The sequence below is a fragment of the Amblyomma mixtum genome, chromosome 1 (assembly GCF_055824585.1).
Source record: "Amblyomma mixtum isolate Tamu chromosome 1, ASM5582458v1, whole genome shotgun sequence".
In the NCBI taxonomy this organism is placed as follows: domain Eukaryota; kingdom Metazoa; phylum Arthropoda; class Arachnida; order Ixodida; family Ixodidae; genus Amblyomma; species Amblyomma mixtum.
In genome coordinates, this window is record NC_143012.1 from 114959490 (window position 1) to 114980349 (window position 20860).

Below are 20860 nucleotides of genomic sequence, written 5' to 3' on the forward strand. Positions count from 1 at the left end.
CACTCCAAAACTACAAAACTACAAAATTCCGACACTCCAAGACTCCGAATCTCCAAAACGCCGAAACTCCAAATCTCGAAAACTCCAAAACTCCAAAAATCCGAAACTGAAAATCCGAAACTCGAAAACTCCAAAACCGCAAAACTCCAAAACTCCGAAACTCCGAAACTCCAAAACTCAAAAATTCCGAAACTCCACAACCCTGAACCTCCAGAACTCTGAAACTCTGAAACTCTGAAACTCCAAAACTCCGAAACTCCGAAACTCCGACACTCCAAAACTACAAAACTGCAAAATTCCGAAACTCCAAGGCCCCGAATCTCCAAAACGCCAAAATTCCAAATCTCCGAAACTCCAAAACTCCGAAAATCCGAAACTCTGTAAATTCGAAACTCCAAAACTCCAAAACACTGAAACTCCGAAACTCCAAAATTCAAAAATTCAGAAACTCCACAACCCTGAACCTCGAAAACTCTGAAACTCCAAAACTCCGAAACTCCGAAACTCCAAAACTCCAAAACTCCGAAACTGCAAAACTCCAAAACTCCGAAACTCCGAAACTCCGGAACTCCGAACCTCCAAAACTCCAAAACTCAAAAATTCCGAAACTCCACAACCCTGAATCTCCAAAACTCCGAAACTCCAAAACTCCAAAAGTGCAAAAATCCAAAACTCCAAAACTCCACAAACCCGAATCTCCACAACTCCGAAACTCCAAAAATCCATACCTCCAAAAATCAAAAATTCCAAAACACGAAAACTCCAATAATTCGAAACTCCGACACTCCAAAACTCCAAAACTACAAAATTCTGGAACAAAACCCTGAATATCCAAAAATCCATACCTCCAAAGCTCCAAAAATCCAAAACTCCAAAACTCCAAACCTCCAAAAGTGCAAAAATCCAAAACTCCAAAACTCAAAAATCCAAAACTTAAAAACTCCAAACTCCAAAAATCCAAAAATCCAAAACTCAAAAATCCAAAACTTAAAAACTCCAAACTCCAAAAATCCGAAACTCAAAAATTTCAAAACTCCAAAACTCTAAAACTCTAAAACTCCAAAACTCCAACACTCCGAAACTCCGACACTCCAAAACCACAAAACTACAAAATTCCGAAACTCCAAGACCCCGAATCCCCAAAACGCCGAAATTCCAAATCTCCGAAACTCCAAAACTCCAAAAATTTGAAACTCTGAAAATTCGAAACTCCAAAACTCCAGAACACCAAAACTCCAAAACTGCAAAACTCCAAAACTCCGAAACTCCGAAACTCCAAAACTCAAAAATTCCGACACTCCACAACCCTGAATCTCCAAAACTCTGAAACTCCAAAACTACAAAATTCCGAAACTCCAAGATTCCGAATCTCGAAAACGCCAAAAGTCCAATTCTCCAAAACTCCAAAACTCCAAAAATGCTAAACTCTGAAAATTCGCAACTCCAAAACTCCAAAACTCCAAAACTGCAATACTCCAAAACTCCGAAACTCCGAAACTCCAAAACTCCAAAACTCCAAAAATCCGAAACTGAAAATTCGAAACTCCAAAACTCCAAAACTGCAATTCTCCAAAACTCCGAAACTCCGAAACTCCAATACTCAAAAATGCCGAAACTCCACAACACTGAACCTCCAAAACTCTGAAACTCCAAAACTCCGAAACTCCGAAACTCCAAAACTCCAAAAGTGCAAAAATACAAAAACTCCAAAACTCCAAAGCTCCAAAGCTCCAAAACTCCAACACTCCAAAACTCCGACGCTACAAAACTACAAAACTACAAAATTCCGAAACTCCAAGATTCCGAATCTCGAAAACGCCAAAACTCCAATTCTCTGAAACTCCAAAACTCCAAAAATCCGAAACTCTGAAAATTCGAAACTCCAAAACTCCAAAATTCCAAAACTTCAATACTCCAAAACTCCGAAACTCCGAAACTCCAAAACTCAAAAATTCCGAAACTCCACAACCGTGAACCTCCAAAACTCTGAAACTCCAAATCTCCGGAACTCCAAAACTCCAAAAATCCGAAACTCTGAAATTCGAAACTCCAAAACACCAAAACTCCAAAACTCCGAAACTCCAAAACTCAAAAATTCCGAAACTCCACAACCCTGAACCTCGAAAACTCTGAAACTCCAAAACTCCGAAACTCCAAAACTCCAAAACTCCGAAACTGCAAAACTCCAAACTCCGAAACTCCGGAACTCCGAAACTCCAAAACTCAAAAATTCCGAAATTCCACAACCCTGAACCTCGAAAAGTCTGAAACTCCAAAACTCCGAAACTCCGAAACTCCAAAACTCCAAAAATCCGAAACTCTGAAAATCCGAAACTCTGAAAATTCGAAACTCCAAAACACCAAAACTCCAAAACCCCGAAACTCCAAAACTCAAAAATTCCGAAACTCCACAACCCTGAACCTCGAAAACTCTGAAACTCCAGAACTCCGAAACTCCAAAACTCCAAAACTCCGAAATCCCAAACTCTGAAAATTCGAAACTACAAAAATTCCAAACCTGCAATTCTCCAAAACTCCGAAACTCCAAAACTCAAAAATTCCGAAACTCCACAACCCTGAACCTCCAAAACTCTGAAACTCCAAAACTCCGAAACTCCAAAACTCCAAAAGTGCAAAAATCCAAAACTAAAAAACTCAAAAACTCCAAAACTCCAAAGCTCCAAAACTCCAACACTCCAAAACTCCGACACTCCAAAACTACAAAACTACAAAATTCCGACACTCCAAGACTCCGAATCTCCGAAACGCCGAAACTCCAAATCTCGAAAACTCCAAAACTCCGAAACTGAAAATTCGAAACTCCAAAACTCCAAAACCGCAAAACTCCAAAACTCCGAAACTCCGAAACTCCAAAACTAAAAAATTCCGAAACTCCACAACCCTGAACCTCCAAAACTCTGAAACTCCAAATCTCCGGAACTCCAAAACTCCAAAAATCCGAAACTCTGAAAATCCGAAACTCTGAAAATTCGAAACTCCAAAACACCAAAACTCCAAAACTCCGAAACTCCAAAACTCAAAAATTCCGAAACTCCACAACCCTGAACCTCGAAAACTCTGAAACTCCAGAACTCCGAAACTCCAAAACTCCAAAACTCCGAAACTCCGAAACTGCAAAACTCCAAAACTCCGAAACTCCGGAACTCCGAAACTCCAAAACTCAAAAATTCCGAAATTCCACAACCCTGAACCTCGAAAAGTCTGAAACTCCAAAACTCCGAAACTCCGAAACTCCAAAACTCCAAAATCCGAAACTCTGAAAATTCGAAACTACAAAAATTCCAAACCTGCAATTCTCCAGAACTCCGAAACTCCGAAACTCCAAAACTCAAAAATTCCGAAACTCCACAACCCTGAACCTCCAAAACTCTGAAACTCCAAAACTCCGAAACTCCGAAACTCCAAAACTCCAAAAGTGCAAAAATCCAAAACTAAAAAACTCAAAAACTCCAAAACTCCAAAGCTCCAAAACTCCAACACTCCAAAACTCCGACACTCCAAAACTACAAAACTACAAAATTCCGACACTCCAAGACTCCGAATCTCCAAAACGCCGAAACTCCAAATCTCGAAAACTCCAAAACTCCAAAAATCCGAAACTGAAAATTCGAAACTCCAAAACTCCAAAACCGCAAAACTCCAAAACTCCGAAACTCCGAAACTCCAAAACTCAAAAATTCCGAAACTCCACAACCCTGAACCTCCAGAACTCTGAAACTCTGAAACTCTGAAACTCTGAAACTCCAAAACTACAAAACTGCAAAATTCCGAAACTCCAAGGCCCCGAATCTCCAAAACGCCAAAATTCCAAATCTCCGAAACTCCAAAACTCCGAAAATCCGAAACTCTGTAAATTCGAAACTCCAAAACTGCAAAACACTGAAACTCCGAAACTCCAAAATTCAAAAATTCAGAAACTCCACAACCCTGAACCTCGAAAACTCTGAAACTCCAAAACTCCAAAACTCCGAAACTCCAAAACTCCAAAACTCCGAAACTGCAAAACTCCAAAACTCCGAAACTCCGAAACTCCGGAACTCCGAAACTCCAAAACTCCAAAACTCAAAAATTCCGAAACTCCACAACCCTGAATCTCCAAAACTCCGAAACTCCAAAACTCCAAAAGTGCTAAAATCCAAAACTCCAAAACTCCAAAACTCCACAAACCCGAATCTCCACAACTCCGAAACTCCAAAAATCCATACCTCCAAAAATCAAAAATTCCAAAACACGAAAACTCCAATAATTCGAAACTCCGACACTCCAAAACTCCAAAACTACAAAATTCTGGAACAAAACCCTGAATATCCAAAAATCCATACCTCCAAAGCTCCAAAAATCCAAAACTCCAAAACTCCAAACCTCCAAAAGTGCAAAAATCCAAAACTCCAAAACTCAAAAATCCAAAACTTAAAAACTCCAAACTCCAAAAATCCAAAAATCCAAAACTCAAAAATCCAAAACTTAAAAACTCCAAACTCCAAAAATCCGAAACTCAAAAATTTCAAAACTCCAAAACTCTAAAACTCTAAAACTCCAAAACTCCAACACTCCGAAACTCCGACACTCCAAAACCACAAAACTACAAAATTCCGAAACTCCAAGACCCCGAATCCCCAAAACGCCGAAATTCCAAATCTCCGAAACTCCAAAACTCCAAAAATTTGAAACTGAAAATTCGAAACTCCAAAACTCCAGAACACCAAAACTCCAAAACTGCAAAACTCCAAAACTCCGAAACTCCGAAACTCCAAAACTCAAAAATTCCGACACTCCACAACCCTGAATCTCCAAAACTCTGAAACTCCAAAACTCCGAAAGTCCGAAACTCCTAAACTCCAAAACTCCAAAACTACAAAATTCCGAAACTCCAAGATTCCGAATCTCGAAAACGCCAAAAGTCCAATTCTCCAAAACTCCAAAACTCCAAAAATCCTAAACTCTGAAAATTCGCAACTCCAAAACTCCAAAACTCCAAAACTGCAATACTCCAAAACTCCGAAACTCCGAAACTCCAAAACTCCAAAACTCCAAAAATCCGAAACTCTGAAAATTCGAAACTCCAAAACTCCAAAACTGCAATTCTCCAAAACTCCGAAACTCCGAAACTCCAATACTCAAAAATGCCGAAACTCCACAACACTGAACCTCCAAAACTCTGAAACTCCAAAACTCCGAAACTCCGAAACTCCAAAACTCCAAAACTCAAAAATTCCGGAACTCCACAACCCTGAACCTCCAAAACTCTGAAACTCCAAAACTCCGAAACTCCGAAACTCCAAAACTCCAAAAGTGCAAAAATCCAAAACTAAAAAACTCAAAAACTCCAAAACTCCAAAGCTCCAACACTCCAAAACTCTGACACTCCAAAACTACAAAACTACAAAATTCCGAAACTCCAAGATTCCGAATCTCCAAAACGCCAAAACTCCAAATCTCTGAAACTCCAAAACTCCAAAACTCCAAAACTGCAATACTCCAAACCTCCGAAACTCCGAAACTCCAAAACTAAAAAATTCCGAAACTCCACAACCCTGAACCTCCAAAACTCTGAAACTCCAAAACTCCAAAAGTGCAAAAATCCAAAACTCCAAAACTCAAAAACTCCAAAACTCCAAAGCTCCAAAACTCCAACACTCCAAAACTCCGACACTCGAAAACTACAAAACTACAAAATTCCGAAACTCCAAGATTCCGAATCTCCAAAACGCCAAAACTCCAAATCTCCGAAACTCCAAAACTCCAAAAATCCGAAACTCTGGAAATTCGAAACTCCAAAACTCCAAAACTCCGAAACTCCGAAACTCCAAAACTCAAAAATTCCGAAACTCCACAACCCTGAACCTCGAAAACTCTGAAACTCCAAAACTCCGAAACTCCGAAACTCCAAAACCCCAAAAATCCGAAACTCTGAAAATTCGAAACTCCAAAACTGCAATTCTCCAAAACTCCGAAACTCCGAAACTCCAATACTCAAAAATTCCGAAACTCCACAACCCTGAACCTTCAAAACTCTGAAACTCCAAAACTCCGAAACTCCGAAACTCCGAAACTCCAAAACTCCAAAACTCCAAAACTCCAAAAGTGCAAAAATCCAAAACTCAAAAACACCAAAACTCCAAAACTCCAAAGCTCCAAAACTCAAACACTCCAAAACTCTGACACTCCAAAACTACAACACTACAAAATTCCGAAACTCCAAGATTCCGAATCTCCAAAACGCCAAAACTCCAAGTCTCCGAAACTCCAAAACTCCAAAAATCCGAAACTCTGAAAATTCGAAACTCCAAAACTCCAAAATTCCAAAACTGCAATACTCCAAAACTCCGAAACTCCAAAACTCAAAAATTCCGAAACTCCACAACCCTGAACCTCCAAAACTCTGAAACTCCAAAACTCCGAAACTCCGAAACTCCACAACTCCAAAACTCCAAATGTGCAAAAATCCAAAACTCAAAAACTCATAAACTCCAAAACTCCAAAGCTCCAACACTCCAAAACTCTGACACTCCAAAACTACAAAACTACAAAATTCTGAAACTCCAAGATTCCGAATCTCCAAAACGCCAAAACTCCAAATCTCCAAAACTCCAAAACTCCAAAACTCCGAAACTCCGAAACTCCAAAACTCAAAAATTCCGAAACTCCACAACCCTGAACCTCGAAAACTCTGAAACTCCAAAACTCCGAAACTCCAAAACTCCAAAACTCCAACACTCCAAACCTCCGACACTCCAAAACTGCAAAACTACAAAATTCCGAAACTCCAAGACCCCGAATCTCCAAAAGGCCAAAACTCCAAATCTCCGAAACTCCAAAACTCCAAAAATCCGAAACTCTGAAAATTCCAAACTCCAAAACTCCAGAACTCCAAAACTGCAATGGTCCAAAACTCCGAAACTCGGAAACTCCAAAACTCAAAAATTCCGAAACTCCACAGCCCTGAACCTCCAAAACTCTGAAACTCCAAAACTCCGAAACTCCAAAACTCCAAAACTCCAAAACTCCAAAACTCCAAATCTCAAAAAGTGCAAAAATCCAAAACTCAAAAACTCAAAAACTCCAAAACTCCAAAGCTCCAAAGCTCCAAAACTCCAACACTCCAAAACTCCGACGCTACAAAACTACAAAACTACAAAATTCCGAAACTCCAAGATTCCGAATCTCGAAAACGCCAAAACTCCAATTCTCTGAAACTCCAAAACTCCAAAAATCCGAAACTCTGAAAATTCGAAACTCCAAAACTCCAAAATTCCAAAACTTCAATACTCCAAAACTCCGAAACTCCGAAACTCCAAAACTCAAAAATTCCGAAACTCCACAACCCTGAACCTCCAAAACTCTGAAACTCCAAATTTCCGGAACTCCAAAACTCCAAAAATCCGAAACTCTGAAAATTCGAAACTCCAAAACACCAAAACTCCAAAACTCCGAAACTCCAAAACTCAAAAATTCCGAAACTCCACAACCCTGAACCTCGAAAACTCTGAAACTCCAAAACTCCGAAACTCCAAAACTCCAAAACTCCGAAACTGCAAAACTCCAAACTCCGAAACTCCGGAACTCCGAAACTCCAAAACTCAAAAATTCCGAAATTCCACAACCCTGAACCTCGAAAAGTCTGAAACTCCAAAACTCCGAAACTCCGAAACTCCAAAACTCCAAAATCCGAAACTCTGAAAATTCGAAACTACAAAAATTCCAAACCTGCAATTCTCCAAAACTCCGAAACTCCGAAACTCCAAAACTCAAAAATTCCGAAACTCCACAACCCTGAACCTCCAAAACTCTGAAACTCCAAAACTCCGAAACTCCGAAACTCCAAAACTCCAAAAGTGCAAAAATCCAAAACTAAAAAACTCAAAAACTCCAAAACTCCAAAGCTCCAAAACTCCAACACTCCAAAACTCCGACACTCCAAAACTACAAAACTACAAAATTCCGACACTCCAAGACTCCGAATCTCCAAAACGCCGAAACTCCAAATCTCGAAAACTCCAAAACTCCAAAAATCCGAAACTGAAAATTCGAAACTCCAAAACTCCAAAACCGCAAAACTCCAAAACTCCGAAACTCCGAAACTCCAAAACTCAAAAATTCCGAAACTCCACAACCCTGAACCTCCAAAACTCTGAAACTCCAAATCTCCGGAACTCCAAAACTCCAAAAATCCGAAACTCTGAAAATTCGAAACTCCAAAACACCAATACTCCAAAGCTCCGAAACTCCAAAACTCAAAAATTCCGAAACTCCACAACCCTGAACCTCGAAAACTCTGAAACTCCAAAACTCCGAAACTCCAAAACTCCAAAACTCCGAAACTGCAAAACTCCAAACTCCGAAACTCCGGAACTCCGAAACTCCAAAACTCAAAAATTCCGAAATTCCACAACCCTGAACCTCGAAAAGTCTGAAACTCCAAAACTCCGAAACTCCGAAACTCCAAAACTCCAAAAATCCGAAACTCTGAAAATCCGAAACTCTGAAAATTCGAAACTCCAAAACACCAAAACTCCAAAACTCCGAAACTCCAAAACTCAAAAATTCCGAAACTCCACAACCCTGAACCTCGAAAACTCTGAAACTCCAGAACTCCGAAACTCCAAAACTCCAAAACTCCGAAACTCCGAAACTGCAAAACTCCAAAACTCCGAAACTCCGGAACTCCGAAACTCCAAAACTCAAAAATTCCGAAATTCCACAACCCTGAACCTCGAAAAGTCTGAAACTCCAAAACTCCGAAACTCCGAAACTCCAAAACTCCAAAATCCGAAACTCTGAAAATTCGAAACTACAAAAATTCCAAACCTGCAATTCTCCAAAACTCCGAAACTCCGAAACTCCAAAACTCAAAAATTCCGAAACTCCACAACCCTTAACCTCCAAAACTCTGAAACTCCAAAACTCCGAAACTCCGAAACTCCAAAACTCCAAAAGTGCAAAAATCCAAAACTAAAAAACTCAAAAACTCCAAAACTCCAACACTCCAAAACTCCGACACTCCAAAACTACAAAACTACAAAATTCCGACACTCCAAGACTCCGAATCTCCAAAACGCCGAAACTCCAAATCTCGAAAACTCCAAAACTCCAAAAATCCGAAACTGAAAATCCGAAACTCGAAAACTCCAAAACCGCAAAACTCCAAAACTCCGAAACTCCGAAACTCCAAAACTCAAAAATTCCGAAACTCCACAACCCTGAACCTCCAGAACTCTGAAACTCTGAAACTCTGAAACTCCAAAACTCCGAAACTCCGAAACTCCGACACTCCAAAACTACAAAACTGCAAAATTCCGAAACTCCAAGGCCCCGAATCTCCAAAACGCCAAAATTCCAAATCTCCGAAACTCCAAAACTCCGAAAATCCGAAACTCTGTAAATTCGAAACTCCAAAACTCCAAAACTCCGAAAATCCGAAACTCCAAAATTCAAAAATTCAGAAACTCCACAACCCTGAACCTCGAAAACTCTGAAACTCCAAAACTCCGAAACTCCGAAACTCCAAAACTCCAAAACTCCGAAACTGCAAAACTCCAAAACTCCGAAACTCCGAAACTCCGGAACTCCGAACCTCCAAAACTCCAAAACTCAAAAATTCCGAAACTCCACAACCCTGAATCTCCAAAACTCCGAAACTCCAAAACTCCAAAAGTGCAAAAATCCAAAACTCCAAAACTCCAAAACTCCACAAACCCGAATCTCCACAACTCCGAAACTCCAAAAATTCATACCTCCAAAAATCAAAAATTCCAAAACACGAAAACTCCAATAATTCGAAACTCCGACACTCCAAAACTCCAAAACTACAAAATTCTGGAACAAAACCCTGAATATCCAAAAATCCATACCTCCAAAGCTCCAAAAATCCAAAACTCCAAAACTCCAAACCTCCAAAAGTGCAAAAATCCAAAACTCCAAAACTCAAAAATCCAAAACTTAAAAACTCCAAACTCCAAAAATCCAAAAATCCAAAACTCAAAAATCCAAAACTTAAAAACTCCAAACTCCAAAAATCCGAAACTCAAAAATTTCAAAACTCCAAAACTCTAAAACTCTAAAACTCCAAAACTCCAACACTCCGAAACTCCGACACTCCAAAACCACAAAACTACAAAATTCCGAAACTCCAAGACCCCGAATCCCCAAAACGCCGCAATTCCAAATCTCCGAAACTCCAAAACTCCAAAAATTTGAAACTCTGAAAATTCGAAACTCCAAAACTCCAGAACACCAAAACTCCAAAACTGCAAAACTCCAAAACTCCGAAACTCCGAAACTCCAAAACTCAAAAATTCCGACACTCCACAACCCTGAATCTCCAAAACTCTGAAACTCCAAAACTCCGAAAGTCCAAAACTCCTAAACTCCAAAACTCCAAAACTACAAAATTCCGAAACTCCAAGATTCCGAATCTCGAAAACGCCAAAAGTCCAATTCTCCAAAACTCCAAAACTCCAAAAATGCTAAACTCTGAAAATTCGCAACTCCAAAACTCCAAAACTCCAAAACTGCAATACTCCAAAACTCCGAAACTCCGAAACTCCAAAACTCCAAAACTCCAAAAATCCGAAACTGAAAATTCGAAACTCCAAAACTTCAAAACTGCAATTCTCCAAAACTCCGAAACTCCGAAACTCCAATACTCAAAAATGCCGAAACTCCACAACACTGAACCTCCAAAACTCTGAAACTCCAAAACTCCGAAACTCCGAAACTCCAAAACTCCAAAAGTGCAAAAATACAAAAACTCCAAAACTCCAAAGCTCCAAAGCTCCAAAACTCCAACACTCCAAAACTCCGACGCTACAAAACTACAAAACTACAAAATTCCGAAACTCCAAGACTCCGAATCTCGAAAACGCCAAAACTCCAATTCTCTGAAACTCCAAAACTCCAAAAATCCGAAACTCTGAAAATTCGAAACTCCAAAACTCCAAAATTCCAAAACTTCAATACTCCAAAACTCCGAAACTCCGAAACTCCAAAACTCAAAAATTCCGAAACTCCACAACCGTGAACCTCCAAAACTCTGAAACTCCAAATCTCCGGAACTCCAAAACTCCAAAAATCCGAAACTCTGAAATTCGAAACTCCAAAACACCAAAACTCCAAAACTCCGAAACTCCAAAACTCAAAAATTCCGAAACTCCACAACCCTGAACCTCGAAAACTCTGAAACTCCAAAACTCCGAAACTCCAAAACTCCAAAACTCCGAAACTGCAAAACTCCAAACTCCGAAACTCCGGAACTCCGAAACTCCAAAACTCAAAAATTCCGAAATTCCACAACCCTGAACCTCGAAAAGTCTGAAACTCCAAAACTCCGAAACTCCGAAACTCCAAAACTCCAAAAATCCGAAACTCTGAAAATCCGAAACTCTGAAAATTCGAAACTCCAAAACACCAAAACTCCAAAACCCCGAAACTCCAAAACTCAAAAATTCCGAAACTCCACAACCCTGAACCTCGAAAACTCTGAAACTCCAGAACTCCGAAACTCCAAAACTCCAAAACTCCGAAATCCCAAACTCTGAAAATTCGAAACTACAAAAATTCCAAACCTGCAATTCTCCAAAACTCCGAAACTCCAAACCTCAAAAATTCCGAAACTCCACAACCCTGAACCTCCAAAACTCTGAAACTCCAAAACTCCGAAACTCCGAAACTCCAAAACTCCAAAAGTGCAAAAATCCAAAACTAAAAAACTCAAAAACTCCAAAACTCCAAAGCTCCAAAACTCCAACACTCCAAAACTCCGACACTCCAAAACTACAAAACTACAAAATTCCGACACTCCAAGACTCCGAATCTCCGAAACGCCGAAACTCCAAATCTCGAAAACTCCAAAACTCCAAAAATCCGAAACTGAAAATTCGAAACTCCAAAACTCCAAAACCCCAAAACTCCAAAACTCCGAAACTCCGAAACTCCAAAACTAAAAAATTCCGAAACTCCACAACCCTGAACCTCCAAAACTCTGAAACTCCAAATCTCCGGAACTCCAAAACTCCAAAAATCCGAAACTCTGAAAATCCGAAACTCTGAAAATTCGAAACTCCAAAACACCAAAACTCCAAAACTCCGAAACTCCAAAACTCAAAAATTCCGAAACTCCACAACCCTGAACCTCGAAAACTCTGAAACTCCAGAACTCCGAAACTCCAAAACTCCAAAACTCCGAAACTCCGAAACTGCAAAACTCCAAAACTCCGATACTCCGGAACTCCGAAACTCCAAAACTCAAAAATTCCGAAATTCCACAACCCTGAACCTCGAAAAGTCTGAAACTCCAAAACTCCGAAACTCCGAAACTCCAAAACTCCAAAATCCGAAACTCTGAAAATTCGAAACTACAAAAATTCCAAACCTGCAATTCTCCAAAACTCCGAAACTCCGAAACTCCAAAACTCAAAAATTCCGAAACTCCACAACCCTGAACCTCCAAAACTCTGAAACTCCAAAACTCCGAAACTCCGAAACTCCAAAACTCCAAAAGTGCAAAAATCCAAAACTAAAAAACTCAAAAACTCCAAAACTCCAAAGCTCCAAAACTCCAACACTCCAAAACTCCGACACTCCAAAACTACAAAACTACAAAATTCCGACACTCCAAGACTCCGAATCTCCAAAACGCCGAAACTCCAAATCTCGAAAACTCCAAAACTCCAAAAATCCGAAACTGAAAATTCGAAACTCCAAAACTCCAAAACCGCAAAACTCCAAAACTCCGAAACTCCGAAACTCCAAAACTCAAAAATTCCGAAACTCCACAACCCTGAACCTCCAGAACTCTGAAACTCTGAAACTCTGAAACTCTGAAACTCCAAAACTACAAAACTGCAAAATTCCGAAACTCCAAGGCCCCGAATCTCCAAAACGCCAAAATTCCAAATCTCCGAAACTCCAAAACTCCGAAAATCCGAAACTCTGTAAATTCGAAACTCCAAAACTGCAAAACACTGAAACTCCGAAACTCCAAAATTCAAAAATTCAGAAACTCCACAACCCTGAACCTCGAAAACTCTGAAACTCCAAAACTCCAAAACTCCGAAACTCCAAAACTCCAAAACTCCGAAACTGCAAAACTCCAAAACTCCGAAACTCCGAAACTCCGGAACTCCGAAACTCCAAAACTCCAAAACTCAAAAATTCCGAAACTCCACAACCCTGAATCTCCAAAACTCCGAAACTCCAAAACTCCAAAAGTGCTAAAATCCAAAACTCCAAAACTCCAAAACTCCACAAACCCGAATCTCCACAACTCCGAAACTCCAAAAATCCATACCTCCAAAAATCAAAAATTCCAAAACACGAAAACTCCAATAATTCGAAACTCCGACACTCCAAAACTCCAAAACTACAAAATTCTGGAACAAAACCCTGAATATCCAAAAATCCATACCTCCAAAGCTCCAAAAATCCAAAACTCCAAAACTCCAAACCTCCAAAAGTGCAAAAATCCAAAACTCCAAAACTCAAAAATCCAAAACTTAAAAACTCCAAACTCCAAAAATCCAAAAATCCAAAACTCAAAAATCCAAAACTTAAAAACTCCAAACTCCAAAAATCCGAAACTCAAAAATTTCAAAACTCCAAAACTCTAAAACTCTAAAACTCCAAAACTCCAACACTCCGAAACTCCGACACTCCAAAACCACAAAACTACAAAATTCCGAAACTCCAAGACCCCGAATCCCCAAAACGCCGAAATTCCAAATCTCCGAAACTCCAAAACTCCAAAAATTTGAAACTCTGAAAATTCGAAACTCCAAAACTCCAGAACACCAAAACTCCAAAACTGCAAAACTCCAAAACTCCGAAACTCCGAAACTCCAAAACTCAAAAATTCCGACACTCCACAACCCTGAATCTCCAAAACTCTGAAACTCCAAAACTCCGAAAGTCCGAAACTCCTAAACTCCAAAACTCCAAAACTACAAAATTCCGAAACTCCAAGATTCCGAATCTCGAAAACGCCAAAAGTCCAATTCTCCAAAACTCCAAAACTCCAAAAATCCTAAACTCTGAAAATTCGCAACTCCAAAACTCCAAAACTCCAAAACTGCAATACTCCAAAACTCCGAAACTCCGAAACTCCAAAACTCCAAAACTCCAAAAATCCGAAACTCTGAAAATTCGAAACTCCAAAACTCCAAAACTGCAATTCTCCAAAACTCCGAAACTCCGAAACTCCAATACTCAAAAATGCCGAAACTCCACAACACTGAACCTCCAAAACTCTGAAACTCCAAAACTCCGAAACTCCGAAACTCCGAAACTCCAAAACTCCAAAAGTGCAAAAATCCAAAACTAAAAAACTCAAAAACTCCAAAACTCCAAAGCTCCAAAACTCCAACACTCCAAAACTCCGACACTCCAAAACTACAAAACTACAAAATTCCGACACTCCAAGACTCCGAATCTCCAAAACGCCGAAACTCCAAATCTCGAAAACTCCAAAACTCCAAAAATCCGAAACTGAAAATTCGAAACTCCAAAACTCCAAAACCGCAAAACTCCAAAACTCCGAAACTCCGAAACTCCAAAACTCAAAAATTCCGAAACTCCACAACCCTGAACCTCCAAAACTCTGAAACTCCAAATCTCCGGAACTCCAAAACTCCAAAAATCCGAAACTCTGAAAATTCGAAACTCCAAAACACCAAAACTCCAAAACTCCGAAACTCCAAAACTCAAAAATTCCGAAACTCCACAACCCTGAACCTCGAAAACTCTGAAACTCCAAAACTCCGAAACTCCAAAACTCCAAAACTCCGAAACTGCAAAACTCCAAACTCCGAAACTCCGGAACTCCGAAACTCCAAAACTCAAAAATTCCGAAATTCCACAACCCTGAACCTCGAAAAGTCTGAAACTCCAAAACTCCGAAACTCCGAAACTCCAAAACTCCAAAAATCCGAAACTCTGAAAATCCGAAACTCTGAAAATTCGAAACTCCAAAACACCAAAACTCCAAAACTCCGAAACTCCAAAACTCAAAAATTCCGAAACTCCACAACCCTGAACCTCGAAAACTCTGAAACTCCAGAACTCCGAAACTCCAAAACTCCAAAACTCCGAAACTCCGAAACTGCAAAACTCCAAAACTCCGAAACTCCGGAACTCCGAAACTCCAAAACTCAAAAATTCCGAAATTCCACAACCCTGAACCTCGAAAAGTCTGAAACTCCAAAACTCCGAAACTCCGAAACTCCAAAACTCCAAAATCCGAAACTCTGAAAATTCGAAACTACAAAAATTCCAAACCTGCAATTCTCCAAAACTCCGAAACTCCGAAACTCCAAAACTCAAAAATTCCGAAACTACACAACCCTGAACCTCCAAAACTCTGAAACTCCAAAACTCCGAAACTCCGAAACTCCAAAACTCCAAAAGTGCAAAAATCCAAAACTAAAAAACTCAAAAACTCCAAAACTCCAAAGCTCCAAAACTCCAACACTCCAAAACTCCGACACTCCAAAACTACAAAACTACAAAATTCCGACACTCCAAGACTCCGAATCTCCAAAACGCCGAAACTCCAAATCTCGAAAACTCCAAAACTCCAAAAATCCGAAACTGAAAATTCGAAACTCCAAAACCGCAAAACTCCAAAACTCCGAAACTCCGAAACTCCAAAACTCAAAAATTCCGAAACTCCACAACCCTGAACCTCCAGAACTCTGAAACTCTGAAACTCTGAAACTCTGAAACTCCAAAACTCCGAAACTCCGAAACTCCGACACTCCAAAACTACAAAACTGCAAAATTCCGAAACTCCAAGGCCCCGAATCTCCAAAACGCCAAAATTCCAAATCTCCGAAACTCCAAAACTCCGAAAATCCGAAACTCTGTAAATTCGAAACTCCAAAACTCCAAAACACTGAAACTCCGAAACTCCAAAATTCAAAAATTCAGAAACTCCACAACCCTGAACCTCGAAAACTCTGAAACTCCAAAACTCCGAAACTCCGAAACTCCAAAACTCCAAAACTCCGAAACTGCAAAACTCCAAAACTCCGAAACTCCGAAACTCCGGAACTCCGAAACTCCAAAACTCCAAAACTCAAAAATTCCGAAACTCCACAACCCTGAATCTCCAAAACTCCGAAACTCCAAAACTCCAAAACTCCGCAAACCCGAATCTCCACAACTCCGAAACTCCAAAAATCCATACCTCCAAAAATCAAAAATTCCAAAACACGAAAACTCCAATAATTCGAAACTCTGAAAATCCGAAACTCTGAAAATTCTAAACTCCAAAACACCAAAACTCCAAAACTCCGAAACTCCAAAACTCAAAAATTCCGAAACTCCACAACCCTGAACCTCGAAAACTCTGAAACTCCAGAACTCCGAAACTCCAAAACTCCAAAACTCCGAAACTCCGAAACTGCAAAACTCCAAAACTCCGAAACTCCGGAACTCCGAAACTCCAAAACTCAAAAATTCCGAAATTCCACAACCCTGAACCTCGAAAAGTCTGAAACTCCAAAACTCCGAAACTCCGAAACTCCAAAACTCCAAAATCCGAAACTCTGAAAATTCGAAACTACAAAAATTCCAAACCTGCAATTCTCCAAAACTCCGAAACTCCGAAACTCCAAAACTCAAAAATTCCGGAACTCCACAACCCTGAACCTCCAAAACTCTGAAACTCCAAAACTCCGAAACTCCGAAACTCCAAAACTCCAAAAGTGCAAAAATCCAAAACTAAAAAACTCAAAAACTCCAAAACTCCAAAGCTCCAAAACTCCAACACTCCAAAACTCCGACACTCCAAAACTACAAAACTACAAAATTCCGACACTCCAAGACTCCGAATCTCCAAAACGCCGAAACTCCAAATCTCGAAAACTCCAAAACTCCAAAAATCCGAAACTGAAAATTCGAAACTCCAAAACTCCAAAACCGCAAAACTCCAAAACTCCGAAACTCCGAAACTCCAAAACTCAAAAATTCCGAAACTCCACAACCCTGAACCTCCAAAACTCTGAAACTCCAAATCTCCGGAACTCCAAAACTCCAAAAATCCGAAACTCTGAAAATTCGAAACTCCAAAACACCAAAACTCCAAAACTCCGAAACTCCAAAACTCAAAAATTCCGAAACTCCACAACCCTGAACCTCGAAAACTCTGAAACTCCAAAACTCCGAAACTCCAAAACTCCAAAACTCCGAAACTGCAAAACTCCAAACTCCGAAACTCCGGAACTCCGAAACTCCAAAACTCAAAAATTCCGAAATTCCACAACCCTGAACCTCGAAAAGTCTGAAACTCCAAAACTCCGAAACTCCGAAACTCCAAAACTCCAAAAATCCGAAACTCTGAAAATCCGAAACTCTGAAAATTCGAAACTCCAAAACACCAAAACTCCAAAACTCCGAAACTCCAAAACTCAAAAATTCCGAAACTCCACAACCCTGAACCTCGGAAACTCTGAAACTCCAGAACTCCGAAACTCCAAAACTCCAAAACTCCGAAACTCCGAAACTCCGGAACTCCGAAACTCCAAAACTCAAAAATTCCGAAATTCCACAACCCTGAACCTCGAAAAGTCTGAAACTCCAAAACTCCGAAACTCCGAAACTCCAAAACTCCAAAATCCGAAACTCTGAAAATTCGAAACTACAAAAATTCCAAACCTGCAATTCTCCAAAACTCCGAAACTCCGAAACTCCAAAACTCAAAAATTCCGAAACTACACAACCCTGAACCTCCAAAACTCTGAAACTCCAAAACTCCGAAACTCCGAAACTCCAAAACTCCAAAAGTGCAAAAATCCAAAACTAAAAAACTCAAAAACTCCAAAACTCTAAAGCTCCAAAACTCCAACACTCCAAAACTCCGACACTCCAAAACTACAAAACTACAAAATTCCGACACTCCAAGACTCCGAATCTCCAAAACGCCGAAACTCCAAATCTCGAAAACTCCAAAACTCCAAAAATCCGAAACTGAAAATTCGAAACTCCAAAACTCCAAAACCGCAAAACTCCAAAACTCCGAAACTCCGAAACTCCAAAACTCAAAAATTCCGAAACTCCACAACCCTGAACCTCCAGAACTCTGAAACTCTGAAACTCTGAAACTCTGAAACTCTGAAACTCCAAAACTCCGAAACTCCGAAACTCCGACACTCCAAAACTACAAAACTGCAAAATTCCGAAACTCCAAGGCCCCGAATCTCCAAAACGCCAAAATTCCAAATCTCCGAAACTCCAAAACTCCGAAAATCCGAAACTCTGTAAATTCGAAACTCCAAAACTCCAAAACACTGAAACTCCGAAACTCCAAAATTCAAAAATTCAGAAACTCCACAACCCTGAACCTCGAAAACTCTGAAACTCCAAAACTCCGAAACTCCGAAACTCCAAAACTCCAAAACTCCGAAACTGCAAAACTCCAAAACTCCGAAACTCCGAAACTCCAGAACTCCGAAACTCCAAAACTCCAAAACTCAAAAATTCCGAAACTCCACAACCCTGAATCTCCAAAACTCCGAAACTCCAAAACTCCAAAACTCCGCAAACCCGAATCTCCACAACTCCGAAACTCCAAAAATCCATACCTCCAAAAATCAAAAATTCCAAAACACGAAAACTCCAATAATTCGAAACTCCGACACTCCAAAACTCCAAAACTACAAAATTCTGGAACAAAACCCTGAATATCCAAAAATCCATACCTCCAAAGCTCCAAAAATCCAAAACTCCAAAACTCCAAACCTCCAAAAGTGCAAAAATCCAAAACTCCAAAACTCAAAAATCCAAAACTTAAAAACTCCAAACTCCAAAAATCCAAAAATCCAAAACTCAAAAATCCAAAACTTAAAAACTCCAAACTCCAAAAATCCGAAACTCAAAAATTTCAAAACTCCAAAACTCTAAAACTCTAAAACTCCAAAACTCCAACACTCCGAAACTCCGACACTCCAAAACCACAAAACTACAAAATTCCGAAACTCCAAGACCCCGAATCCCCAAAACGCCGCAATTCCAAATCTCCGAAACTCCAAAACTCCAAAAATTTGAAACTGAAAATTCGAAACTCCAAAACTCCAGAACACCAAAACTCCAAAACTGCAAAACTCCAAAACTCCGAAACTCCGAAACTCCAAAACTCAAAAATTCCGACACTCCACAACCCTGAATCTCCAAAACTCTGAAACTCCAAAACTCCGAAAGTCCGAAACTCCTAAACTCCAAAACTCCAAAACTACAAAATTCCGAAACTCCAAGATTCCGAATCTCGAAAACGCCAAAAGTCCAATTCTCCAAAACTCCAAAACTCCAAAAATCCTAAACTCTGAAAATTCGCAACTCCAAAACTCCAAAACTCCAAAACTGCAATACTCCAAAACTCCGAAACTCCGAAACTCCAAAACTCCAAAACTCCAAAAATCCGAAACTCTGAAAATTCGAAACTCCAAAACTCCAAAACTGCAATTCTCCAAAACTCCGAAACTCCGAAACTCCAATACTCAAAAATGCCGAAACTCCACAACACTGAACCTCCAAAACTCTGAAACTCCAAAACTCCGAAACTCCGAAACTCCAAAACTCCAAAACTCAAAAATTCCGGAACTCCACAACCCTGAACCTCCAAAACTCTGAAACTCCAAAACTCCGAAACTCCGAAACTCCAAAACTCCAAAAGTGCAAAAATCCAAAACTAAAAAACTCAAAAACTCCAAAACTCCAAAGCTCCAACACTCCAAAACTCTGACACTCCAAAACTACAAAACTACAAAATTCCGAAACTCCAAGATTCCGAATCTCCAAAACGCCAAAACTCCAAATCTCTGAAACTCCAAAACTCCAAAACTCCAAAACTGCAATACTCCAAACCTCCGAAACTCCGAAACTCCAAAACTAAAAAATTCCGAAACTCCACAACCCTGAACCTCCAAAACTCTGAAACTCCAAAACTCCAAAAGTGCAAAAATCCAAAACTCCAAAACTCAAAAACTCCAAAACTCCAAAGCTCCAAAACTCCAACACTCCAAAACTCCGACACTCGAAAACTACAAAACTACAAAATTCCGAAACTCCAAGATTCCGAATCTCCAAAACGCCAAAACTCCAAATCTCCGAAACTCCAAAACTCCAAAAATCCGAAACTCTGGAAATTCGAAACTCCAAAACTCCAAAACTCCGAAACTCCGAAACTCCAAAACTCAAAAATTCCGAAACTCCACAACCCTGAACCTCGAAAACTCTGAAACTCCAAAACTCCGAAACTCCGAAACTCCAAAACCCCAAAAATCCGAAACTCTGAAAATTCGAAACTCCAAAACTGCAATTCTCCAAAACTCCGAAACTCCGAAACTCCAATACTCAAAAATTCCGAAACTCCACAACCCTGAACCTTCAAAACTCTGAAACTCCAAAACTCCGAAACTCCGAAACTCCGAAACTCCAAAACTCCAAAACTCCAAAACTCCAAAAGTGCAAAAATCCAAAACTCAAAAACACCAAAACTCCAAAACTCCAAAGCTCCAAAACTCAAACACTCCAAAACTCTGACACTCCAAAACTACAACACTACAAAATTCCGAAACTCCAAGATTCCGAATCTCCAAAACGCCAAAACTCCAAGTCTCCGAAACTCCAAAACTCCAAAAATCCGAAACTCTGAAAATTCGAAACTCCAAAACTCCAAAATTCCAAAACTGCAATACTCCAAAACTCCGAAACTCCAAAACTCAAAAATTCCGAAACTCCACAACCCTGAACCTCCAAAACTCTGAAACTCCAAAACTCCGAAACTCCGAAACTCCACAACTCCAAAACTCCAAATGTGCAAAAATCCAAAACTCAAAAACTCATAAAC